Source organism: Trachemys scripta, chromosome 19, assembly GCF_013100865.1.
Source record: "Trachemys scripta elegans isolate TJP31775 chromosome 19, CAS_Tse_1.0, whole genome shotgun sequence".
NCBI classification, from domain to species: Eukaryota; Metazoa; Chordata; order Testudines; family Emydidae; genus Trachemys; species Trachemys scripta.
Window position 1 is genome coordinate 2,649,558 of NC_048316.1, and position 26,136 is coordinate 2,675,693.

The 26,136-nt window shown below is 41.9% G+C and overlaps 1 long non-coding RNA gene across 1 annotated transcript; it reads right to left on the minus strand.

Moving 5' to 3' along the window:
- Positions 1-3,091: 3,091 nt before the first annotated feature.
- LOC117868020 lies at positions 3,092-6,373 on the minus strand. Its single transcript, XR_004643556.1, has 2 exons — positions 6,077-6,373; positions 3,092-3,604 (listed from the first exon to the last, which is right to left on the minus strand). It is a non-coding gene; the product is annotated as an uncharacterized LOC117868020 (long non-coding RNA).
- Between the last annotated feature and the right edge of the window lie 19,763 nt (positions 6,374-26,136).

Consider the following 26,136-nt stretch of genomic DNA (forward strand, 5'->3'; position numbering starts at 1 on the left):
CTCCTGCGGCCAAGGCCTCATGACAGCTCCCGGTTTAACTATGTCTCTTACAATACTCTCCACCCACGTGCTCAAGGGGAAAACAAATCATTGCCTGTAGCACATTCCTCACAAGAATCCTCTCTCCTACACACATGCATGGGAGCCCTCGTTATTTCTAGAGGGTAAGTATATTGGTATAAACAAATACGATATTCGTGTTGGCAACAAGGGTCAACCTCAGAGAGACAGACCCAATGAGGAGGCTGGGTGTGTACAGAACAGACTGTATTGAGCAAATACATTAAAAAAAGTTAATGACCTGAGAGGAGAGCTAGACTTTGTGGAAAATTTGATGGCTTAGAAATAAGATGACGTGAATGGAAATCATCCTGTTTGTTGACAGTAGACCTGCTGTGAGAAGTTCTCTGGAGACTCAAATCATAGCCGACAATAGACCAGCTCCTCTCACTTTGCTTGGCAAAGCAGCACAGACCTCAAAATGTTTCTTCACCCCACTGCCTCCAGAATGAACAATGCAATCCTGGGGTTAATGGAGCCTGGCAGAATTGTTAGCCCCAGGCTTCCTGAGCAGCCATTGGCTGGGACACAATCAAATGAGTTAACTGAAAATGGGAACTCTTTCTATCATACATGGTTATAGACAGAAAGGCCCGGGTATGCTGTCACAACTGTCATACTCCAGGGGCCTGGTTACAGAGAGGCAATAGAGTCACTCCTTATAGGCAATGAAAGAACCTCGTGGGACTTTACAGTGACACCCGTAGCTGCTCTAGAATTGGCAGTGATACGCTCAGAGGAGAGTCCTTGGCAGACCACCCGAGCTGAAGGAAGATTGTAGTCATGGTTTATTCAGAAGTCAGGGGACTGCTAGGTTCCATTCTTGGCTCTACAACTGACTCCATGCTTTATGATCCCGAGCAAGCACCTCAATTTCTCTGGCTGGGTTTCTTTGTGTATAAACAGGAGTATTATAACCCTGGTCTCACTCACTGGGGTGCTGGGAGGGTTTACTTCAATCACATTTATTTTCCTGCGGGTTTCAGAGCACTTTATAGACCATAATTAATATAAAAAAGCCAGCAATGGGAGATGCATACTGACAAGAGAAAAGGCATCCAGTGGCAGGAGATAATGTCACTACTGCAGGGAATATAGATGTATCTGTCTCGTCCAGGAGGGAGTAGCCTAAAAATCAAAAGAAAAGACAGATAATAAAGAAAAGAAATAGAAACAGAAAGAAAACCGACAGGCAAAGTGAAGAGAAATACCGAAAGTGGAGAGTACAATAGAAACAACAGTATAAACATTGTCAGGGACTTTTTAACCCAGACGGCAAGGTTCGTTGTCTGACCGCAGAGTGAGAGACAGGCAACACCAGCAAGGTCCAATACAAGCTCTTTATTGAAGAGTGCACACAACAATAGAGAGCGGCCCGTCTCCAGAGAGAACCAGCCACGATTACAATAACTAGTGAGATTATATAGACAGTTCCGTCGCGTCATAGTTAAAGCAACCCAATCCCCCCCTTTACTAGTTAAAAGCTTCTAATATTCATGCATATCTATGTTCTTTGACAGTACAAACAGTTCATGATGCCTTAGCAGCTTCTTATCAGCTTTTCGTCATGCACTAGAAACTAGGAGAAAGGAGGGAGTTAAGAACAGAAACAGGGAGTGGGGACTGCAAGTCTCCATATGTCCAAACAAACCGTTCCTAGTACATTTGGTACAAGAATACGGTCCCCCGCCCTTTATCTCATTCTTTGTAGCCCAAGCAAGCATGTCCTCATGTTTCACAGAGAGACAGGAATGGCCCAGCAACTACAGTTAGCCTAACTTTGGCTAAGCTGGCCAAACAACCTGTTCTATACTCCATTTTCCTTGGACCTAACAGTCCCCCCTTTGTCCCTGGAGTACCTCGAAGGGACTCCTGGGACAACTACTGAGCAGAAAGACTGGGGTTGGTTATTTTTGGGCAGAACACACCTTGGCGCCCATCCAACGTTCAACTTTTATTATAACATACAAGGCCAGTAAGCCGCATATAATTACAACGGCGCTTCGGAGTACATTATGGAGCCAACCACCTATATCTGGAATCCAATTGAACAGGTTACTCTACCAGGATTCAATTCGCTTCCCTCCGTGGTCCTTTGCTACCTCCATAAGGTGGTTTGCTCTTTCCTAAGTGGCATTATAAACATCTGGGACATACACACAGCATTCTTGTCCAATTAATGCACATGTTCTTTTCTGAGAGGCCAGTAAAATATCTAGAGCCAAGTGGTTCTGGAGAACCATCTGCCTTAGTTTTCTCTGTGTGGTTGCCAAGTCCACCAGGGCATCGGCGTTAGTCTAATTTCCCAGATGTCTTGGTGAATTACCCAATCCCACATGCATCCTCCCCATGGACCCGGCAGGATTCGGTATGTGGGAGCCCACACCTCCCTAACCGGTCCATATGCTTGGAAGGAGCATTGAGAATGTCCGCACTTCCACCAGGAAAGTCTCCAAGTATTTCTTCATGGCCACAGATCAGATGGTACTCCTGATGTGTCTGTAAGGGCAGTGGGCCAAGCCGGAACATGCTAGATCCCACTGCAATGCCTTCCCAGCCTCAGTGATATTCAATACCATCTCTATCAGCAACTTCTGGGTCATAGTACTAAGGGCGGAGATAACATGTAACTCACCAATTCCAGCCTGTACTTGGGTTAGCTGTGCTCCACAAATAAGGCTTGTGGCCTTCTTTAGTTGCCCTAATTTCTTATCATGTTTTTGGTTCTTAAAATATTTTAAACTGCTGCTGTACTGTTAGCCCTATCCCATAGGGATCCGGTCAAGTCTCTCTTCTTTCTAGAGGAAATAACCCAAACCCTCTATTGTGCTAATTTAATAGCAGCCCTTTTTTGCATTTAAAATCCAATTAGGGAGGGCAATACATGCTGAAGGACTTATTCAAAACACAGGGCGCAGCCTGTAGAATAAACCCCAAAATCCAATCAAAACCACATTCCCAAGCATGGGTCCCACAAGTTTCTTCCTGCCAGTGTGTAATTCTTTGTTTCTTCACCAGGGTTAGTTCTTAATTTTTTTTTTTAATCAGGAATTCTTGGGCTTTGGTGGTTTCAATAGAGCAAGTGTTCCTTCTTCTCTTTTTCTGAAACAGTGTGGTTCAGCATCATACAGGGGAGAGGTTACTAGCACATCACCCTGTAATGGGTTTTGCTTCTTTTAGGAAAAAATCTAAAGGCACAGTAGGTCTGTCAGTGGACAACGGAGAGGTTACTAGCACTTCACTTTGTCTTTTTTTTTTCTTTTCTTTGCTGTCCAGAAGGCACAGCAGAGTTAGAAGGAGGAATAGGCTGATCATCAGTCGGAGAGTCCTCCCGAGGTGGAGGAGTCTTTTTGCAGTGAGAAACATGAGTCCAGGTAGGCAGTCCTTGGCACTTCACAGCGGTGTCGGTGGTTAACAGGACTTGGAAAGGGCCTTTCTAGCATGGAGTCAAAGCAGTCTTTCGTTGATGGACTTTACGTAGACTCAGTCTCCTGGTTTCAATGAATGGCAGGGCTGCTACGGTCTTTAGGTAGCACTTCTTTACCTGTGAGAAAAACCTAACACATTTCATTAATGCCTGGCAGTGTTTTGCAGATTTTACAGCTGCTTGGGCACATTCAGGCCCCCCTTTTCTTGGCTGTCAGCCAAGTCTTAGCTGTGGGCAGTGCCCTTGGATGGGCCAGCATCTTATCTTTAGACTGAGCTTGCCAGCTATTTTTTTTTTCCAGTTAACTCATTCTGTTCTTTTTTCTTCTTCTCTTCTTGGCTTTTTTTAACCTACAAAGGAAACTTTCACTTTTCACTCATACACCTTTTTTCAACAATGAACACATACACATTGCCATTATACAGTACATTAGTCTTATTATTCAATTTATGCCATATACACTCTTCCAGTAAAATAACTTCTATACAGAGCTTTGGAGCAACAAACCAGGACAAGCACACCCACCTTTGAGGAGTCCACTCGGTACAACCTCTGGTGTCCAATAGCTTTCCTCCCTCCTCAGCCCTCTGGCTAGAAATCTGAGGTAGCCAGAAGGATCCCATGTGCAATATGGGGAGTGGGTTAACCTTCCATGTCCTTGCTTCCAAAGACTGTTGATATGCAAATTTTAACAACATTTTTTTTAATTAAAAGATTTGACCAATGAAGCCTTTTTTTTTACTTAAGCAAATGTATTAGACTTTAGTATATTACATTTTTTTTTGATTTATTTAAACACTTTGTATTCTAAGTTGAATAAAACAAGTATCTGCTTTTTTATTTAACTCTTTTATTTAATTTTGAACTCGACTGTCTTATGAAAATATTAAACACAACAATTCTGGCCACTAGACAAACTTCACAAGACAGGACATAGAACACAAAAATAATTTCTATTGTACTAGTAAATGCATGGTACCTTGAATGCTGTTTAGCTGGCATCCGTTTTCTCTGATGATTTGAAAGACATTAATTACTTAAAATATTTCCTTTATATACACATACTCTTGTTGATTTTAGGCAAAACAGAGGAATTACCCCATATTTTTTTGTATTTGTTTTATAGGCAGCCAGGTTTCAGTGGCTTCTACTTTATTAGTTAGAAAATTGCATTAATACAGATGCTTTCTGGCTTGCTTCCAGATCCAAAGCTATCCACAGCTTAAAGATTCTTACTTTAAAAAAGGACACAATTAACTTTCCTAGACTTTTGATTGCCTTTTACTTGTAACTTCTGCTTTCAAACACACAGTGATCTGAAAGAGACAACACAACCTATATTGGCAGGTTTGCATTTCTTTTACCTCTGCTACAATATACACTGCACATGTTCTGGGGAAAATGCACATTCTATCCACAATTCAATTTCTACAACACTAGCCACATCAATTTCTACACAAGGTATAACTGTTTTTTTTTTTATGCTTACAAAATCTCCATGCACCCACAGCAAAGTGACAGCTCAACCACACAGAGCCAGGGGCACTGTCTTTCTATCTCTTTACTAGATCTTTTATCTGCTATTTTGTTACCCAAAAACAAATTTAAATCTTTTATTCTTCTGGCTTTGACTACTCTGCTGCAGCCACAACCTTTGGTCTTTATTTAAAACATTTTAACTCTTGTAGCATTAAGTCACTTTAAGGATTAAATGCTAAATACCTTAAACAACACTAGTTTCCTGTGCCTGGCAAAAGTATTTTCGGTTTTGCAACTTTAAACAATACCAATTTATTTTAAACTTATAAAATACAGATTGTACACAGCAGGAGTGTTCTTCAGCAAATTAGACTAACGTATTCATAGTCGAATAATTCCACTTAAATAACTTCTTGCCTGGATTACTTACAGACATTCTTACCAAGTTTCACTGCTTAATTCCCTTTAGCAACTATAGAGTTAACTTCTCACTCTTGGGAGGGCTGTTCTTTTACACCCTGGGGTCTCTTTCAGAGATTCCAGTCCAGGCCGGCTGCCTGGGGCTTCTTCAGTGTCCCCAAACCACGCCGGCTCCAGGGTCTCAAAGGCAGACTGTTGGATCTCACTGGATAGTTAAGCTTTGCAAATGTAATCTCAGCACTGTAACTTTGGTTTGCCTCTGTCTATATTTTTTCACAGCCAGCTGGGGCCGAAAGCAGTTTTTCTTTTGGTTTATAGTTATACCATGCAAATAAATAATCCATTTGTCCCGGTCTAAGATCAACCAGGATATTCCTGAGGGAATCCATCCTGTCAACAGAAAAGGTTCTGCACCTTGGCCAGTCTTTAGTCGGGGACAAATGGGTAGTAAAGGAAGGCCATTGAATTTGGCATAAGTTTCTCATTTAGATTTAGTCAAACCGGTTGTTCCAGAAATTTCCTTCCAATTTCTAAGTACCAGAGACAACGGGGCGTCCCCCGGGCACTTGCTGCCAAACTGTCCCATTTAGCCTGTAGGGACTCTAACCCCTCTCCGGGGACTCTAACCCCTTTCCCGGGGACTCTAACCCCTTTCCCAGGGACTTTAACCCCTTTATGGCGATCGCTTACCTTATTCAGGGACTCGAACCCCAAAGACCTGACCTCCCCAGGGACTCGAACCCCGAAGACCTGGATCCTACTCAACGGGTAGGTGGACATTGCTGGGTTTGTACGGGCTTCAGCTGGTTCACAGAACTCGCCTTATCGCCGATGCAGGGATCAGGTTACCGGGCAAGGCTCCTCGAAGCCAGAGGATGCGCGCTGCGTTGCTTCGGAGTCTGATCCCGCACCGGAGAGTCAGACGAGTCCCGGCGGAGTCGCCAAATTTGTCAGGGACTTTTTAACCCAGACGGCAAGGTTCGTTGTCTGACCTAACAACATGATCAGTCATTATCCAGAGAACCCGTGTGAAGCTAAAATGCAGAGAAAAGTAAATCACCTTTGACATCCCTCAAACCATTATCTTCTAGTGCAATATTTCCTGTATCTGTACTATTTATATAGAGATTTTTTTTTTTACCCCTTAACAACATCCTTCCCATTCTCCCACTTGCAGGGTTGATGCTGACATTTTTGTGAGAACTATTTTTCTTCCACTGTCCATTGGTTTTGGTTTGTATTACTATCATTTTTCACACAGCTTTTTTGTTTTTCTTCTTCTCTATTTTTTGTAAAGAAGTTATGTTCAACTGCACAATTTGGAAAGTACAAAAGATGTGGAGAAACATTAAAGGAAGATTTAATCTAATTGAAAGTCAAAGGGTTTTAGGTTTCTTAGTGCCTACAACACTTTTGAAAATAGGGCTGGCTCCAAAGTCACTTAGAAATTTTACCCAAGGTCATATAATAAGAAAATACCAGAACCAGGAACAGAACTCAGAAGTCCTAGTGTCCAGTCTTCTGCTCCAACCACTACACCCCACTGTACATAGAGCTGATGCCTGGAACTTGGTAGATGTTTATGCAAATAAGTAAGTAAATAAATAAATACATAAAATGTTTCCCCGTCACAAAACTCCTATGTAGCAAAAGTTTTTGTAAAGCATAAATCAACAGTTTTGCATCATGCTAAACTAAGATAAGAAAAAAAATGTAAGAATAAGATTAAAAAGATGCTTGAATAACACTTTCAAAGTTTTTGCTTTGTCTTGTCTTTTGCTGGAGTACTCAAGCTTGATTGCCTTTATTGAAACAGCACACAAAGACAAAGGAAGATATTTCCATACGATACCTAGTTTTTCTAGAAATCGGAGCTTGCAGCTGATGACTTGAGCAGTTTTAAGATCAATTCTTCTAACAAAACTACTATAGATTAGCTGTTTATCACTTACAACTTCCCCTTTTTTATACATGACAGTTACTGATATTCCCTTTTGTTTGATACACGCTGCAAATTTCCGAGCCCGTATTGTAATATCCAGACTTTCCATACTCATGGGGTTAGTACATTTTGTGGTTAAAAAGACTTGCTTTAATTAAACAGGATATTACATTAAGCAACTAATTTTTCCATTCTTACTGCTATCAGTAGCGGTCAAATATCTTAATGTCATCACGGTGCATTATTACTACAAATTATCCTTAAAGCTTGCTAGGGCTTTGTTTCACTCAGCAATATGCCTTTACTTAGCAATAGGCGCTTTGGCCTAATGACCAACACTCAGTTACTTTTCAATAGGAGCCAGACATCTACGGCTAATTGTCAGGACAGGTAACCTGCCAGAACAGAATGACTATTCTCAGCGGGAATGAATGCTACCCACACCTGAATCAATAAGGCCAGCTTAACCTAACAACAGTGTAAAAGGAGAAAACAGATTATTTAGGCTAAAATTATTATTCCTAATGAATTAATATAATTATGTTACCATTCTCAACTTGACAAGCTGAGAAATCTGAAAGTATAAAAGAGGCAATTGACTGGTTGTTAATTAGTCCTACTTTATCTCAGGAATACATTATCTCTGATTGCGCTAGCAGTGGCAGAATAAATCATACACTCTGGTACTTGGTCAGTGGAGAAATACCATGCAGGAAAGATGGTAAGAATGAGTTTCACTTAGCAAAGCTTAAGAACATGATATTAGGCGCAGAAGACGATGGCTTGGTTGAGTGCACTTTCTCTGTTGTTATTCTTGTGTTGCTGTAGTGCAGCGAGTCTGTTCCTGAGATCAGGACCCTAATGTGCTAAGCACTGTGCACTGCCCTGAAGAGCTTACCATTTCAACATAGCTCCTAAATAGTTAAGACAAAGTGTGAGACAAAGAACTTCGATAGGTCAGGTCATTACATCTGCCTTTCTTTGGTTCCTCAGAATCTAGCCCAGGGGTAAGCAACCTATGGCAGGCGAGCTGATTTTCAGTGGCACTCACACTGCCCAGGTCCTGGCCACCGGTCCGGGGGACTCTGCGTTTTAATTTAATTTTAAATGAAGCTTCTTAAACATTTTAAAAATCTTATTTACTTTACATACAACAATAGTTTAGTTATATATTATAGACTTATAGAAAGAGACCTTCTAAAAACGTTAAAATGTATTACTGGCGTGCGAAACCTTCAATTAGAGTGAATAAATGAAGAGTCGACACACTACTTCTGAAAGGTTGCCAACCCCTGATCTAGCCAAATGCCTAATCCAAAACTCATAAAATCAGCTGAAAGCCTACCACTGATTTCAGGAGGTTTTGAAGCATACCTAGGGAGGTGGTGGAATCGCCTTCCTTAGAGGTTTGTAAGGTCAGACTTGACAAAGCCCTGGCTGGGATGATTTAGTTGGGGATTGGTCCTGCTTTGAGCAGGGGGTTGGACTAGATGACCTCCTGAGGTCCCTTCCAACCCTGATATTCTATGATTCTATGAAAGTCTGTGCCAACGACTCATCATTTTCATTTATTTATTTTCCTTTGTGGGGAGGGGAGGAAGAGAGCTGAATTATCAGAGGAGGGGAGGGGAATTTTGGAGCATTTAAAAATAATCCCAACAGTATCAACAAAACCCACGAGAAACAAGTGTGTCAGTACCAAGGGTCCCCACCGCCTGTGCATTGCAGCACTTTGGAGGAGGTGTCATGCCTTCTTCTGTATTTGGAAAGCCTCCAGCACATCTTGGCAAGCACATGAGCAAGCAGTGCAGAGCAAACTGCACAATACTGAGGGGCTGGCGGGGGATTGTTGTTTGCTGAGATTACAGGAGCAAACCCCATGCTCTTATGAAGATTACATAAATTCCCCATGGGAACTAGAAAGTCCATATGGAGAACAGAGAATTTGTGGCCAGTTCTTCAAACTTGAGAGCCTTATGTTAGGCACCTAAATGAGTGGTCTGATTTTCAGGGGTGTTGAGTAACTGCAGCTCCTATTGAAGTCAATGGTAATAAGCCTGGACATGTGGCTACTTCTGAGCCGGTGTCTATATATGGATCGAAGAACCTTCCTATAGGGACCCAAGCAGGCAAGTGTTGTCATCAGTTTTTTCAAGATTTAATGCACAGCAAATTACCTGGGATTCACTTCCTAGGCAGTACGGCAAAATAAGTTTATTCTGTTGGGTTTTGGAGCTGTGATTCTAATGAATTGCAAGTACCCCAAGCCACACGGCCAGATAAACCGGGCAGAATATCAGACTAGTTGTTAAAAGTCAAGTGAGAGCTTTTCCATGGACACCTTTAAATATACAGTCCAGGCTCTTTAGGAATGCCTTCCTGCAATGCAGGGGAAATGCCACTGATTTACACTGACATCCTGTGAAAGGATACCTCTTTTCTGCAGTAATTTTAAGTGACTAGGGTTGTAATCCAGCATTCTTAATGAATGTGAAACAGGACCATCACTGAGTTATATTTCCAGCATGTAACATTACTGAACAGAGAGCAGTACTGCATTCAAAGGTCCCCTCATCTGAATGCAGACACAACTAGACATCTATTTTGAAGACCAGACTGGTAACAGATCGTTAAGCATGAGTTCCTAAGGCTAATTCTAGGATATCAAACACATTGATTTCATTGCATCGGGCTCAGGTTAGTGCCCTTGTATGATAAACTAAGCAAAATAATTTAAATGAAGCTGCAATCCAGATTTTCTAGGCCAGCAAATAAGAACAGGCAATGACTGATCTAGGTGACAAAACTGTAATTGAAAATTTTAGTTGCGGTAGAATACAAATAAGACTAAAAGAGGGACAATATTTCCTGGATGGGGAAGATATTGCTGCATAACCTAACAGCTCCAATCAGGTTCTGTGAGTTGATCATTTAGTACCTCAAGGCTGCTGAGAGGTCATTTATCAGATGCTCAGGAGTTGAGGATGGGGTCATCAGCACGTCCCAGTGACCCGCGCTGCTTCCCGCAGCTCCCATTGGCTAGGAACGATGAACCGTGGTCACTAGGAGCTGCAGGCAGCCATGCCTGTGGACAGTCAATGTAAACACTGTCTCGCGGCCCGCCAGCAGATTACCCTGACAGGCCGTGTGCAGCCCGCGAGCCACAGGTTGCCCACCACTGATCTATCCCCATACTATCTATCTATCTATCTATCTATCTATCCTGAATGAAAACAAGCTGTAAATTATAAGCATACACAGGAGATGAGCAGATACATTTGATCCAAAAATACCATACACTGGCTCAGGCCAGCCACCAGGCAGAGGGGTGAGCTCTGGGCTCCCCGCTGCACATTAAGGGACTGGCTACAGTGACATATCAGGGTATAATGCAGACTCATGAGTAGCTGTGTCACCCCTGGCCTGGAACTTTGGGTGTCTTACCATGCCTTCCTGAAGTCACATCCACCTGGGCCACCCACAACAGCCTTTCAGCATGGAATCCGCACTCTGATTGTGTGTAATTGCAGCCTGCCAACCACACTTGGATTACACTCTGGCTCTCTCCAGCCTCGGTTATATTGCAGGATGACCCCAATGCACCCCTAGTCTTAGACTTTCCCTCAGAAATATATATCATGTATTGCCCCACAGTCTCCTAGATAATACAAATATTTTTAAATCCATTGTTCCTTTAAGGGAATAATATGCCATTTTATTATCTCAAATAGTTATTCAGACACTTTAGTTTCAACACACTGGATTAGATAAAACAGTAAAACAAGTTTATTAACTACAAAGAGAGAAATTTGAAGTGAGAACAAGTAATGAGGCATAAAAGTCAGAAATGGTTACAAGAAAAATCAAGATGAAATGCTCACTAATGCGTAACTTAACAAACTGTATCAGATTCAAGAAAATTTTCTTTCCACATGCTTTCAGCAGTCTCACCGACCAACCTCTGAAGGTCAGGACCCCTCCCCCAGAGTCCAACAAATCCTTCCTTTGTCTCTTCAGGTGCAGTGGATACAATGGGTGGGGAGAGAGAGAAGGGGGTTTTGGGGTGTTTGTCCCTCTTTTATAGTTTCAGTCCCGCTTTTGAAACCCATTTACAGCTGGGCACTAGGAGACAAAGAGTCTATGTGGACAGATGTTCCCTGCTGTCTTTTCCTTGCCTATTTGAGCTTTTTTTGTTTCCCCTCCTGGCTTGATGACTCTGTTTACTGTTTAAATGCAAATTGAGCAGAGCACACATTCCTCTGTTTAGGACAGACTTGTTTGCCAGCTTCTGTCTGGGCAGGGCTGTGGGGTTTGGGACATGTTTTAATAACACCGTGCAAGGAAAACTTATAACTTCACATACCATGTTGCCACACACATTTTATCAGGACAATGCTGAACAGCAAATTATGATTTTTCAAATGATATCTTACATGTCATACTCTGTACAAAGATTATTACAATCATGTGGAGGATATGAATACAGGGGTATATTCTGTCACAGTAATGCACTTGCCTGTATTCACCAGAACACACATACCATATTCTTTTTACTTATAGCAGCCATGTTGTAAATGCCAGGGTTCGATTTAGTTATGAAATAGGGCATTTATGGCTCTAGAAAGATGGGCCATTGGAATAAAATAGTGGATCAGTGCCCTTTTCCATAACTCAGAGGCCATTGCTCCACCCACACCAGAGAAGAGGCTGTTGGGTCTATTCTGGGGGCTTTATCCCCCCATGAGCTTCTGTTTTGTTGTTGTAGTCAGGATCCCATTCTCCTTCTCTCTTCCTAGTTGTTTCAATCTTGTTTCCTCTAGACCTTCTCCCTTGTTGAAAATGAAAGGCCATGGCAGGGTATACGAAACAACAAATGGTGTCGAGAAGGCCACTTGGGTGCTGCAATATAACCTTCCCCTGAATACAAAGACATGGAGGCAGTCCATGAAACTGAAAGGCAGCACATTTGGAACTGATGAAAGAAACTGATTTTTCACTTGATACATATTTATCCAGTGGAACTCATGGCCAGAAGTCACCACTTTGGCCAAGAGCATTGCAGGATTGAAAAAGAAAAGGATGAGACATTCATCTGGAGGGAACGAGAACACCTACAGAACACAAACCAACCTCCAGCTGAGAGGATTGGAAAGAAACTTCCCCTTTGGGCAGATTGTCCCATAATCATCTACACTGAATTTGGATACTATCAGAGTCAGGATCCTGGACAAGATGGGCTTTGGGTCTGATCCAGTCTGGCTGTTTATATTGTTCATCCTTTTCTATTGTTCCTTGGGATTCCTTTTTGCTCATGTATCAGAGGGGTAGCCGTGTTAGTCTGGATCTGTAAAAAGCAACAGCGAGTCCTGTGGCACCATTAAGACTAACAGATGTATTGGAGCATAAGCTTTCGTGGGTGAATGCCCACTTCGTCAGATTACATGCGTCTGACAAAGTGGGTATTCACGCACGAAAGCTTATGCTCCAATACATCTGTTAGTCTTAAAGGTGCCACAAGACTCTCTGTTGCTTTTTGCTCATGTTCATCTTCTCCTAAAATTTTAAATCTTGATGCTTTTTTTCTAGAACCTTTCCTAATAATTGAATGAACTGATTTGGACAAATAAGAACCTACTCCAAAATCCAGAGCTTTTTGAAAGTTAACTTTCAAGTGTCTCTGCATTTTCCATGTTAGACAAAGACCAGAAAGTGTGATGGACAATTAAATACAACATGGAAGATTCTTTGCCCAACCTTTTTGACTCTGCTGAAACCAAACATTTCTGGAAATCTTGCACAAAAGTCTGAACCTCATGAGAATTCTAGCTCTGATTTATTGACAGACTAGAATCAGAAGATTCAGAGGGAACAATTAGTAGTTTATGGCTCACTCACCACTGTTTGAAAGATAGTTCTGATTCCTTCATGTACTTGGTTATTTTAAATTCACAAAGCTAAAGTCCTATCATTAAACATTTAAATAAATAATAAATAATTAAGCCAAATACATTTGTGCCAGGATGTCATCTGTCCATACAATAGCCTATTATTCATTCTGGGAAGAGGATCGGAAGAATTGGATGCCAAGTTGGGGAAGCTGTTCTTCCAAAACTAGCATCTGGTGCAAAGTAAAAAAAAAAAAAGTTTTTCTTTTCAAATTATTGACCCAACTGTAATAAAAATCTTCACATTGAATATGCATGGTCTGTTCCACTAACTCCACTCTAATGAATTGATGGAACATCTTGCATAGCTAAATCATTAGGGGTGAACTAAACACCCGGGACCAGTTATAAATGCAAAAAAATAACACTGAACTAGACACATAAAATATAAACCAATTTCCTCATCTATGCTAATAGATTCCAAACAGGGAATTTGATCATGGATAAGCAGCAAATATCTTAGAAATTAAATTTCAGATAGGGCCCTGCTTAGACCCATAAAGGACGGTCAATGTGTAATAAATGTTTCAATGGACTTGATCAAGGGGACAAAGCTTTTATTAGTTGTTACACTAAATATGGGCCATTGAACACCAGACTTTTTGAACTCTCATTTAATGTGTGTTGTAGTTTGGTGCTTCACATACCTACACTATGCTCCACATCATTTTTGTTTTTAATTTCAGGTGGGAAAACATTGGATACTAGCTAATTAATTCCTTTTAACCCCCTTGTACCACACACTGCCCGTGCTTTGCCATGCTTCCTCTCTGTCCAAGTTGCTCAATGATCAACACTCCTTTTGGAACTGAACAATCAAAGCATTCTTTTGGAAGTGCCAAAACAGTGACCAGCAAATAGCCCACTCCCAGGGGCTTTCCCCCAGAAAGGGAGGACCATGCACTCAGTTTTATACTCAGTCTAGATGCATGCACAGTTCTCATCATAATGCCTGTATAAGGACAGAGTGAAAACTTGGTAAGAACCTCAAGGTTGGACCCAGCAAAAACACAATGAAATCTATAGGCAATCATGAGTGCTTTGGAATAGCAGGTGGTTGGGGAGGATAAAATATTCCATGGGAAGTCTTTGTATAGATAACAATACAGTATAAGAAGGTAGTGAGCTTTTCTTGACCTGCTGCTCACAAACAGGGAAGAATTAGTAGGGGAAGCAAAAGCGGATGGGAACCTGGGAGGCAGTGACCATGAGATGGTCGAGTTCAGGATCCTGACACAAGGAAGAAAGGAGAGCAGCAGAATACGGACCCTGGGCTATATAAGTAGGGGCATTGCCAGCAGATCAAGGAACGTGATCGTTCCCCTTTATTTGACATTGGTGAGGCCTTATCTGGCATACTGTGTCCAGTTTTGGGCCCCACACTACAAGAAGGATTTGGAAAAATTGTAAAGAGTCCAGCGGAGGGCAACAAAAATGATTAGGGGGCTGGAGCACATGACTTATGAGGAGAGTCTGAGGGAACTGGGATTGTTTAGTCTCTAGAAGAGAAGAATGAGGGGGGATTTGATAGCTGCTTTCAACTACCTGAAGGGGGGTTCCAAAGAGGATGGAGCTCGGCTGTTCTCGGTAGTGGCAGATGACAGAACAAGGAGCAATGGTTTCAAGTTGCAGTGGGGGAGGTTTAGGTTGGATATTAGGAAACACTATTTTACTAGGAAGGTGGTGAAGCACTGGAATGCGTTACCTAGGGAGGTGGTGGAATCTCCTTCCTTGGAGGTTTTTAAGGCCCGGCTTGACAAAGCCCTGGCTGGGATGATTTAGTTGGGAATTGGTCCTGCTTTGAGCAGGGGGTTGGACTACATAACCTCCTGGGGTCCCTTCCAACCCTGATATTCTATGATTCACCTATATACAGCAGTCACACTCAGTGGAAGACTAAGGGGTCAGGTGAAAGAGAGAGATTCCCCCCCGCCCCCCTTCATTCTTTATCACTCCCTCATGCAGAAGATAAGAGAAAAAAAGGAAAATCTGGGCAATGACCCTGCTTTTTTGTTGTTTAAAAATTCAACTGTGTTATCCCCCCACAAAATCAATTGACTTTATTTGCTTAATACGTAGCCAATAAATATTCTCAGATGTGCATTGTTTATTATAGGATTCTCAGAAGATTAATTTGTAGGAGATCTAAGTGAAATAATAAAAGCCAGCTAGGGGAAAGGAGGTCAAGCCAAGAATGATTATTTTCCTCACATGAGAAAAGCATTCAAATATTGTTGAAGGTGTTCAGCTTTCAAGTTCATCTGTGGAATCCAGGTGCCAGTGTTTCTTGCTTATTTAGATTGTTCATTATGAAGTTTTAGGATTCCCATACTACAGTGAAATAGATTGAGTATCTCATCATTACATTGTGGAGAATGCTGATTGTTAGAAATTTTTCTAGGCTCATGGTATCTCTCCCATTTTTTATTATTCAGAGAGGCAATCTTTCGAAGACATATGCTCCGTTCAGCCACAAGTTGCTTGGACTCAGTAGTATGGAAGAATAATTTATTCCACCACAGCAATCCCTGGCGGAAATTCTCTGGTTTTTGTTATGCAGGTCAGATTAGGTGATCATAATGGTCCTTTCTGGTCAGGGGCGGCTCTATGTTTTTTGCCGCCCCACGCATGGCAGTCAGGCGCCCTTCGGCTGATCACGCAGGTCTGCTGGTCCCACGCCTTTGGCGTACCCACCGCCGAATTGTCGCCGAGGCCGCGGGACCGGCAGACCTACCGCAGGCACGCCACCAAAGTCTGCCTGACTGCCTCACGGCGACCAGCATGCCACCCCCCGCAGCTTGCCGTTCCAGGCCCGCGCTTGCTGCGCTGGTGCCTGGAGCCGCCCCTGTTTCTGGTCATAAAATCTGTGGACCAATCCATTGCTCAATAGATTGGCGTTAGCTGTATCAGTATATGTCAGTTATAAGAGCAAACATTTCAAACCTTGATGGATACTACTAGGTTCTATATTTAGGCACCTCACTAAAAGTCTCCTGATTTTCAGAAGTGCTGAGAACGCACTGCTGCACCTGGGATTAGGGGAGTTACAATGCTCAGCAGCTTGGAACATCAGCCCACTTTTAGTTAGGTGCCTGACTGTAGGCATCTGTATTTGAAAATGTTGACTGGATACGCCTCTGGGGGCATGTACTGATACGGGTAAACCCAATCCATTGACCACGGCACTGCCACATTACCCCTTAACAGACGCTTGGTATAAAACAAATTTCCCATTTCAAGGCTGTTCAGGTTCCTGTGGGATCAGAAAAACTTCTCAAACCAGACTTCATTAGCTCAGTCTGACTTCTGCACTCATCACTTCTTAGCCAGCAAGTGACTGAACAACACTGCAAATTCAGGGACGCCCAGAGGATTCGGGGTCCTGGGGCAAAGCACGGGAGCTTGTACTCACCGGGCCAGGGCCGGCTCCAGGGTTTTTGCTGCCCCAAGCATCACAAAAAAAAAAAAAAAACCCGCGATCGCGATCTGCAGCTCTACCGCTGCCTCTTCGGTCTTCGGCGGCAATTCAACGGCTGGTCCTTCCCTCCCAGAGGGAGTGAGGGACCCACCGCAGTAGAGCCAGACGTGCTGTCCCTCATTATTGGCCACCCCAAGCACCTGCTTTCTGGGCTGGTGTCTGGAGCCGACCCTGCACCAGGCGGCGCTCCAAGTCTGCGGTGGCGGTGGTGGCATTTCGGCGCCGGGGGGCCCTTCACTCGCTCCGCGTCTTTGGCAGCACAGAAGGACCTGCCGCCGAAATGCCGCCAAAGACCCGGACTGCCGCCGGGTGAGGAAAGGGAATCTCAGCCAGGGCTCACGGGGCCCCTGCGGGGCCAGGGCTAATTGCCCCACTTGCCCCCCCCCACAGTTGGCCCTGTGCAAATATGGCATTAATTGTGCATTTAAGGACTGGCCAGCTCCACTTCCATTTCGAAGGCTCATCATTTGTCGAACAGAGAATATTAGGAAAATGAGAAACAGTTCAGAGTGACACTTTGAAAATTAAAAAGCCACTGATCTAATTATTCACAATTACTATTATCTAATTTCTCTATTTCTCTAAAGTTTAACTGCCCTGTTTTCTGCTTGGTTAAATGTACATTGTTTTTTCTTCCATGTCTTTGCCTTTCTTTCCCTGCAGCAAAGCTTATGTGAGGTATGCACTGCTTGCCAATGTGCAAGGGTGCAGCCATTAATTCCTACCCAGCGTGAAATCTACAAGATATCAAATGAGGAAAATGGCATTGAGCAAGGTGGAAGAATTCATTACAGCAATGATCTAACAACTCAATGTCTACATTGAGAACTGTGTCCCTCTGCTCCACTCTTGCATCTAGCAATAAATGCACTTTTATTTGTTCTTGATCACCCTGTGAACTATTGCCCATCCATAGCCTTGCTTCACTTTCTGATTTCATCTGTACTGCTGTATCCCACTGATAAAACAGAGATCAGAGTCTAGCTATCTATCTATTTCTCTGTCTCAGTGTCATCCAGATCTGATCAGTTCTGTTTTATTAACACAACGAATAATGTTACACCCGAAGTATGTGTTCCAGCATCCTGAAACACATTATTTATAATACTCAGGGGCATCCAACAGCCATTGCTAAGTGATGGAGACTACACCAGTATTTGAAGGGGAGGGACTGGTACATTTATAACTAAGAGTAAAGGAGTGGAATCAGAAAGTCAGCCTAATTTTTCCCGTTACTAAGAAATTATTTTTCACAGTAAGATCTATCAGGCTGCAGGACAGTCGGCGAAAGAAACTGGTGGAAATCCCATTGCTTGGGTCTTTTAAACTAGCCTGGACAAAACAACCAGAAGGAATGCTCATTGGAGCAGCAAAAGCATTGGCAGAGGGAGCAATTGATGATTAGTAGGGCTTTTCCACTCCTGTCTTCTAGGATACCATTAATTTACTGGCAAATATGTTCAGTCTGAGGGTTAAGGGCAACAACTATGCTAAGAGACAGAGCCCTGGTCTACACTAGGGCGGGGGGGTCGACCTAAGATATGCAACTTCAGCTACGTGAATAGCTGACTTAGGTCAACTTACCTGGCTGTGAGGATGGCGGCGAGTCGACCGCTGCTGCTCCCCCGTCGACTCCGCTTCCGCCTCTTGCGAGCTGGAGTTTCTGAGTCGACGGGGAGCACAACCAGGGATGGACAAGATGCGATAAATCGTGTCTAGACAAGATGCGATAAATCGATCCCCGATAGATCGATCTCTACCCGCCGATCCAGTGGGTAGTGAAGACCTGCCCAGAGAGTCATAGATTCCAAAGCCAGAAGGACCACTGTGATCATCCAGTCTGACCTCCTCTACAACACAGGGCATAGAACTTCCCCTAAAAAATACCTTAGCAGATCTCTTAGACAAACATCCAATCGTGATTTAAAAATTATCAGTAATGCAGAATCCACCATGACCCTTACTAATTTTTTTCAGTGGTTCATTATTCACACTGTTGAAAATTTACACTTTATTTCCAGTCTCAGTTTGTCTAGCTTCAACTTCCAGCTATTGGATCATCTTATACCTTCCTCTGCTAGACCGAAGAACCCATTACTAAATTTCCTATGTAGGTACCAAAGACAGACTCAAGGAGCTCAATTAACCTGCTTTTTGTGAAGATAAATAGATTGAGCTCCTTGAGTCTATCACTGCAAGGCATGTTTTCTAACTCTTTAATCACTCTGACAGGTCTGCTCTGAAGCCTCTCCAATTTTTAAACATCCTTCTTGAACGGTGGACATCAGAACTGGACACTCCAGGCGTGGCCACATCAGTCCCAAATACAGAGGTAAAATAACCTCCATACTCCTACTGGAGGCTCCCCTGCTTATGCATTCAATGATCAAATTAGCCTGTTTGGCCACAGTGTCGCACCAGGAACTCACGTTCAGCTGATTATCCGCCACGACCCCCAAATCTTTTTTCAGAGTCACTGCTTCCCAAGATACAGTCCCCGATCCTGTAAGTATGGCCTGCATTCTTTGTTCCCAGATGCATACATTTACATTCAGCCATATTATAACACACATTGTTTTCTTGCACCCTGTTTATTAAGTGACTTAGTTTGCTCTACAATACAATAAATCGACCACTGAGCACTCTCCTGTCGACTCTGGTACTTCACCAGAACGAGAAGCGCAAGTGGAGTCAACGGGAAAGTGTCAGCAGTTGACTTACCACAGTGAAGACACTGCGGTAAGAAGATCTAAGTATGTTGACTTCAGGTACGCTATTCACGTAGGTAGTGTAGACAAGCCCTCAGTGACCTGTCCTCTTCATTATTTACCACTCCCCCAAATTCTGGGTCATCTGCAAACTTTATCAGTGATAATTTTATGTTTTCTTCTAGGTCATATATAAAAATGCTAAATTGTAAAAGTGTGGTCCTACAGGTACCTGTTCTTGGACCTATGCTTTTACATTTACATTTTGAGACCTATCGGTTAGCCAACTTTTAATCTATTAGTTTTTAGTTCTGTGATCAGTTCCTCTTTATCTGTCAAGACAAGGTCTTATAAAGAATTCCCCTATGTTAGTTACAACACTTTGTGAGTTAGAAAATTGTCATCTATAATATTTAGAAATTCCAAGGAAAATTTAGTACCGGCAGCATGGGACTTCCAATACATGACACTCAGATTGAAGCAACCATGTTGCTTTTTTTCCTGCATTTGGTAGATAGGTGTGTAAAAAGCCAGTCATTCTGTTCCCTAGTGTGATTTGGTGGGCTGTAGCAGACACTGACTAACACTCCATCTTGTGTTTTATCTGTTAGGACATTGATCCATACCCATTCAAGAGCATTTTCTCCCATGTTATCCGTGTCTTAGAAACAGGTAATTCCATTTCTGACATTGTGTGCTATTCTTCTCCCTTTCCTTTTACTAACTCCATCCTAAATAGGCTGTAACCATTGATTTTAACATTCCGATTGTGTGAATCAACAGCAACACCAACCAGATGGAATTTATGTTCATAAATGAACAATTCCAATTCAGCTTGTTTGTTACCTAGGCTCCTAGCATTAGTGTGGAGGCAATTAAAGGATTTAATCTCTTCTTGTCTTTTGGTCCTTTGATTAATTTTGTTATTAGCATCTTGACTCTGTGCTGAGTGCTCATATCTTACCTCTTTTTACCCTCCCCTTTTGTTATTAGTGTAATACCCTCCTGACAGAGTATTGTGTAAGCTGTTGCAATAGGCATTCAATTTACTTAATAAATCTAGCAAATAGTGAGAAAAACATGGGTGAACGCAAATTGCATTCAACTCTGGACTTGAAAAATATAATAGTTTTTATCGTCTTATTAAAATGATTCCTCTCTAAGGCTGTAGAATATTGAAGACCTTAGACTAGAGGGTTTGTTATTCTAAATCAGAGAGTCCCCTAAAAACAGGCTTAAGAACCTAGTTAATTATATTTTCTGGCTATTAGGTAACTGTGTTAACAGTGGAGTGGTCTCTTCTGGTGTTCTTTGCATTTGTTATTTTAATCCAGAAAGCCCAACACTCATGCAAAAACTCCAGCTAAACCTTTCTGCCTAGTATAAACATTAGAGAACTATTTTATAATTATTTATTAATGAAATGTGCCATCTGTGAAATGAAGTGTATTTATTCTGTGGCAATGGATTGGAACTGTTACGTGCCACATATGGTGTACCGTATGTGTCAGGCATTAGTAGAGGGTCAGAGGACACTAAGGGAGCCCAATTTCTGGGATTATAGTAACTGCAGGGAATTTCAAACATTCTTATTTTTCTGAACATTTTGGTTAACGGCAGAGCAGAATGTTAACAGATTGCAACCATGTCTCATCTAGTCCTAGGTCATTCTGAAGAAGAGTTTCACAGCAATGAGTCACTTTTCCTTACACTTTTGTGAATCTCAGCTCTGTGTACCTAAAACAGGATCGCAAAGGCATCTAGAATATGTCAAAAACCCAGATCCTTAACAGGAAAAGGAATCTTAAACTGGCAAACTGCATAATAAGCAAGAAATCTTGTTACTTCCAGTGACAGCACATTTACATGGAGGACAATTCATATAATGTATCTCTAATGACAAATATCATATGCAATAGCCTACCAGAATTTCAGTTTCTGAGCACAAAGGTCTCACTATCTTTGCTTCCTGCTAGAGTTTGACAAAGCTTTGAAAGTGAAAGTTCCTATCTGATTTGCAAACAAGCCTCAGCCTTTTGTGTTCACTTGTTTCATGCTTCACAGGGTTATGTGGCACCATTCTAGAGACAGAAATGGCTGCTTATCTAAATCCCTGAAGATGATTGAGATAGCAAATGTTTGGGAAAGGTGAGGCTGAGATATAAATCTTATAGGGGTTGTGAAAACAACAATAACATCTTAATCTCCTTTGAGATTTTTAATCAATATCTCCTATCATCTTATCCCAGCTAGCTCTATTATCAACCTTCACCAGACAGGGACTCCTGCCTTTACCATCTCCTCCCCAGCAAGTCTGCAATTATGCTGGTAACTTGGAATTAGATGTCATGCTCATGCTAGCAATGGCTAACATATCTTACTAAATTCTAAATTAGCCCAAACCAAAACCAGGATTCCAACTGCGGAGTTGAATCTAATTTTCACCAGCCTAATTCTTCATTGCCTTGCAGCATGTCTTTTTGGCAGTGGGTAGGATATGCAGACAGAGTAGATAATTGCTGGATGAGATTATCAACATAGTGGCAATAGAGCACAGAGTGAAGGTTAAAACAGATAACTAACTGGGTTGTTGAGATGGGAATATCTCTGGAAGTACCTCTGTCAGTACCACGTGAGAATGGAATCTGAAATAGCTCCGAAAAATGTTGATGGGGGCGATATCACCATGTATAATAATAATGAGTTAATAAATAAATAATAATAATAATGATACTTTGCACTTCCATAGCAATATTCGTCCAAAGATCTTTGAATGCAGATTTTGGTAACTATTATCAACCCCAGTTTATAGAGAAACTGGCTTTATGTATGACCTTGGGGAAGTCACTTTAACGTCTGCAAGCCTCAGTGGCAGAGCTGAGAATAGAACTCAGGTCTCATGACTTCCAGCCACTGGCTCAATCCTCTAGGCAATACTTCTCCCTTTTTATTGATTTGCAGCCAAATTTCAAGACATTATTTTCACTCCAGATGCTGCATCGCAGTTCTGTGTTTGGATAGGTGGTGCGTAGTAGTTTTAAGTAATGAATGTTGGTTGCTACTAAATGAAATAAAACATCAGTGAAGGTTTTCAGTAGCCACCTGTTCCATTTCATTTTGCTGTATGAGGTTTCCTGATTCACTCACATTTTTATACCCATTTCATTGCTCTCTTGGCTCCATTTCCTTCAGCTTACGATAACCTGGTGGTCCAAAAGATTGGAAAAATTGATGATTCCAGTATTAATAAAGAAAGAAAGAAAAGTTGGGCTAACGTTATATAATTTGCATGAGTAAATTACACATTTCCTGGCATGTTTAATAAGAAATTCTTTATTGTTTTATTTTTTTATGAATCTTTCATGCTTTTTTATCAACTTGAAAGGCATTCATGTCAATGTAAACATTAGGACTTTTATTTTTTATTAAAATGCACTGATGCAAAAGCAAATATATATTTAATTTCATCTGCTTTAATTTGTGCTGGATGCATGTTAATTAGGCAACATTAATTTAGCACTATTTGGTAATATTTACAGAAGCAGCTATAATTAGAGACATGCCTAGATTGGAGATGAGAGGAAGCTGAATTCCAAACTGTTTGAGTGCACTAGTTTACTAGTATGTTGGCTATCTGAACGTTTGGAATGCTGTGCCCTGTCATGCCAGGCTGTTCCCATTTTTGGAAACAATGCTCCTGGAATTGATATCAGGACATTCTGGCTGATCCTGTGACACTGCTAATGGAAGCATTAACCTTATAGAGGTGGCATCTTGTTGGAGCTAAGTATAGCCACAGATAAATTGGATACCTGCAGCTACCCACAGGAAGAAGGTCAACAAATCAACTTTTTACTAGCCATGGGCCAAATGACAGTCATACCCTCTTGAACCACTCTAAACAATGTGTCTCCCTCCATGGTATCTGCAGCTGTAAGTTCTGTTAGAAATAGATGACAACGAGCAATGGGATGAAAATATAACAGAAAAAGTGCTAGTGGAGTAGTTTATTAGATGGTAGAATGATGCTCCAAGAGACACAGCAGAGGACCACTGCTTGAGACGTTTTATTCAATCTAGTTTTACAGCACTAGCTAATATAATGTAGGTGACAAGTTTGCACTGACCCTGGGGGAATGAAGTAGATATGACCTAATGAAGATAAAAAAGACTTAACACCCATGACTCTGAAGTTGCTAATTAGCTAACCCATTAGAATGCAGCATCTTTCTTCCTAATGTCCAGAAATTGGAGGGCTTGTTAATGTAATTTTCAAACAACTTTGCTGACTGTGTAACGGTGACAAACATTATCCCTTGATGGGGACACCAACAAAAAGAGAGACCTGCAGATCTAATTACATTTTAATGGAGCTGCCTGCTTCTGTGTGACTGTAGGCCATGCAAGATTCAAATGACAAACTGGTATCTTCAATAAATCCTTAATAAGACAACTATTTTCTCCCCTACGTATCTTACTGCCCTTGTATGGTACCACCCAACAACTTTTTCAGAGAGAACGTCAATGTCTTCCTGTCCTGTCCTGTCCTCTCTTCTTTATAGCAAGAGGAAGAAAAGTTCTTGCCTTTTATTAATCAGGAAGATGCAGAGATGCTGAAGTGTGTTAAGAAAATGACTCACACTCACGGCCCTGATAGAGCATCTTGGAGTCTTAGTTTGAGGATAGCTCTCCTGAGGACAAGCCCACAGCAAACAGAATGGTCCACTGCATCCATGCTCCATTGAGGAACAGGTAACATGCGAACATCTAGCAAGAGGGTCTGTCTCTCTGATGCACTAATTATCTTGTTTTATTTTGCCACATGCTGTCTTGAGGCACAGAGAGCTGTTTACACCCCTCATGCGCAATCAATCATTTATTCATACAGTTTGAAGATTATTGCTTCTCATATGCTACCTCCAGTCCAACTTGTCATGGGAAAACTCCAGGGAGAAATTCGCACAGATGTATTAAAGCTATCTAACACTTTCTCCATGGCAACTGGGACTGGTGCAAATCCCATAAGCTCTGGCTGGTAGGCAGAACTAGAACTCCTACTGAAATCTTCCAAGCATCAAGATAACAGCATAGAGGGAAAACATCTTCATTAACTGCAAGATGCCTCCCAACCATAACATATAATAATGTTTGATTAATACTGCACAATCTATCATTGATAAAACACACTTCTATGTCTGCCCCTTCTCAGATTCTCCCTATTTTTCTTTTTAGTTCATACATTTCACAAATTTATAACAAATTTCAACAAATGTAAGTAACAAACAAGTACACCGAAAATATACAATTACAGCTATTGGCTACAGTGCATAACTAATTTACCCCAAACAGACTGAGTAAAAATAAATCACTTATGATTATATTCTTAATAACGTGTTTCCTATTTAGAGCAGTGGTTCTCAACCTATTTACCATGGTGGACCACACTGCAGCTCTCTATGTGTTATGTGGGTGCAGCCCTCATAATATATATACTTCTTGTATGGCCCTGAGGATATCACATGGGCCACAGCTGTGTGCTGATTGGGCTGCAGGCAGCCCATGGGCCGCGGGTTGAGAACCACTGATTTAGAGCATAGTATCATGCAAAATATTCTAGGGACCTTCTAACCGCAGAGGAAGATACAGATGAATCTAAATGGAGAAGGGTTGTATGTAAAATACTTAAAAAAAAAAAAAAAAGATCTTCCACTTTATATGGCTACATTTTTTAGTATGATTTTTAAGGACCGTGACACCCATGCTATATATAGGAAATGTTCTGCGATATAATGGAACCTCCCTTATTTCTTTATCTTTGTTTAATCCCTCTATTTGCTAGGGTCTGAGATTCCTACTCATCATTGTGATATGTGAGCTCATTATTTTGACTTCTCATAATTAATGAATGAATAAACAACCCTCAGAATATTAGAGTTATTCCTGTTCAATCACGACTAATTCCATCCGTCCCAAAGAAATGGATCATCCTTGTGGCAACAAAATCTCTCCTTTTTTTTCTCTCCAGAGTACAGCTTGCAATGTTACTAGCTAAGAGAGTTTAAAGCTGCTCCCCCAGCACAGTGGCACGTGTCCTTTTCATTATTTGTTTGGTTAGCTTTTAGTTTCGCTGGCCAGTGCAATACTGCTGTTTGAGGTCACCTAATTAAAGGCCTTGCACAGTAACAAAACGCATGCACCGGCACAAAGTCTGTAGTATTTTCTCCGGAAAAGTGGCTTTTATTGAAAGGGTGGCTCTGCGCGGGGGGGGGAGGGGGAGAATATGGAAGAAACCCCTCCTCCGCACACCCTCAAACAAAGGATTATGATTGCAAGTAGAGAAGCAGCACTAGCTGGTGAACATTGCTTAGCAATTTAAAAAAGGGGGAAGAACTACAGACAAATACTGATGTCGAAGCAGAATAGTCGTTATTCCCAGATGAGATCAGGAAAGACTCTTGAGCGGCAGCCCTGCTGGCTGGAAGTGAGAAGAGGCTGCTGGCTGGCAGTTGTCTGTAGGGCACCCCCAGCTTTGGAATTCACACCACATTTGGTCCAAAATAGCCCAAACCTGATGACCATGCAGGCATGTTGCAAAGATCACATTTCTTTCCCAAGCATTTGAAGATGGTAGAGTATTGCAAGGGTGAGGACTAGACGGAGCGGGAGAGCGTTAGCTT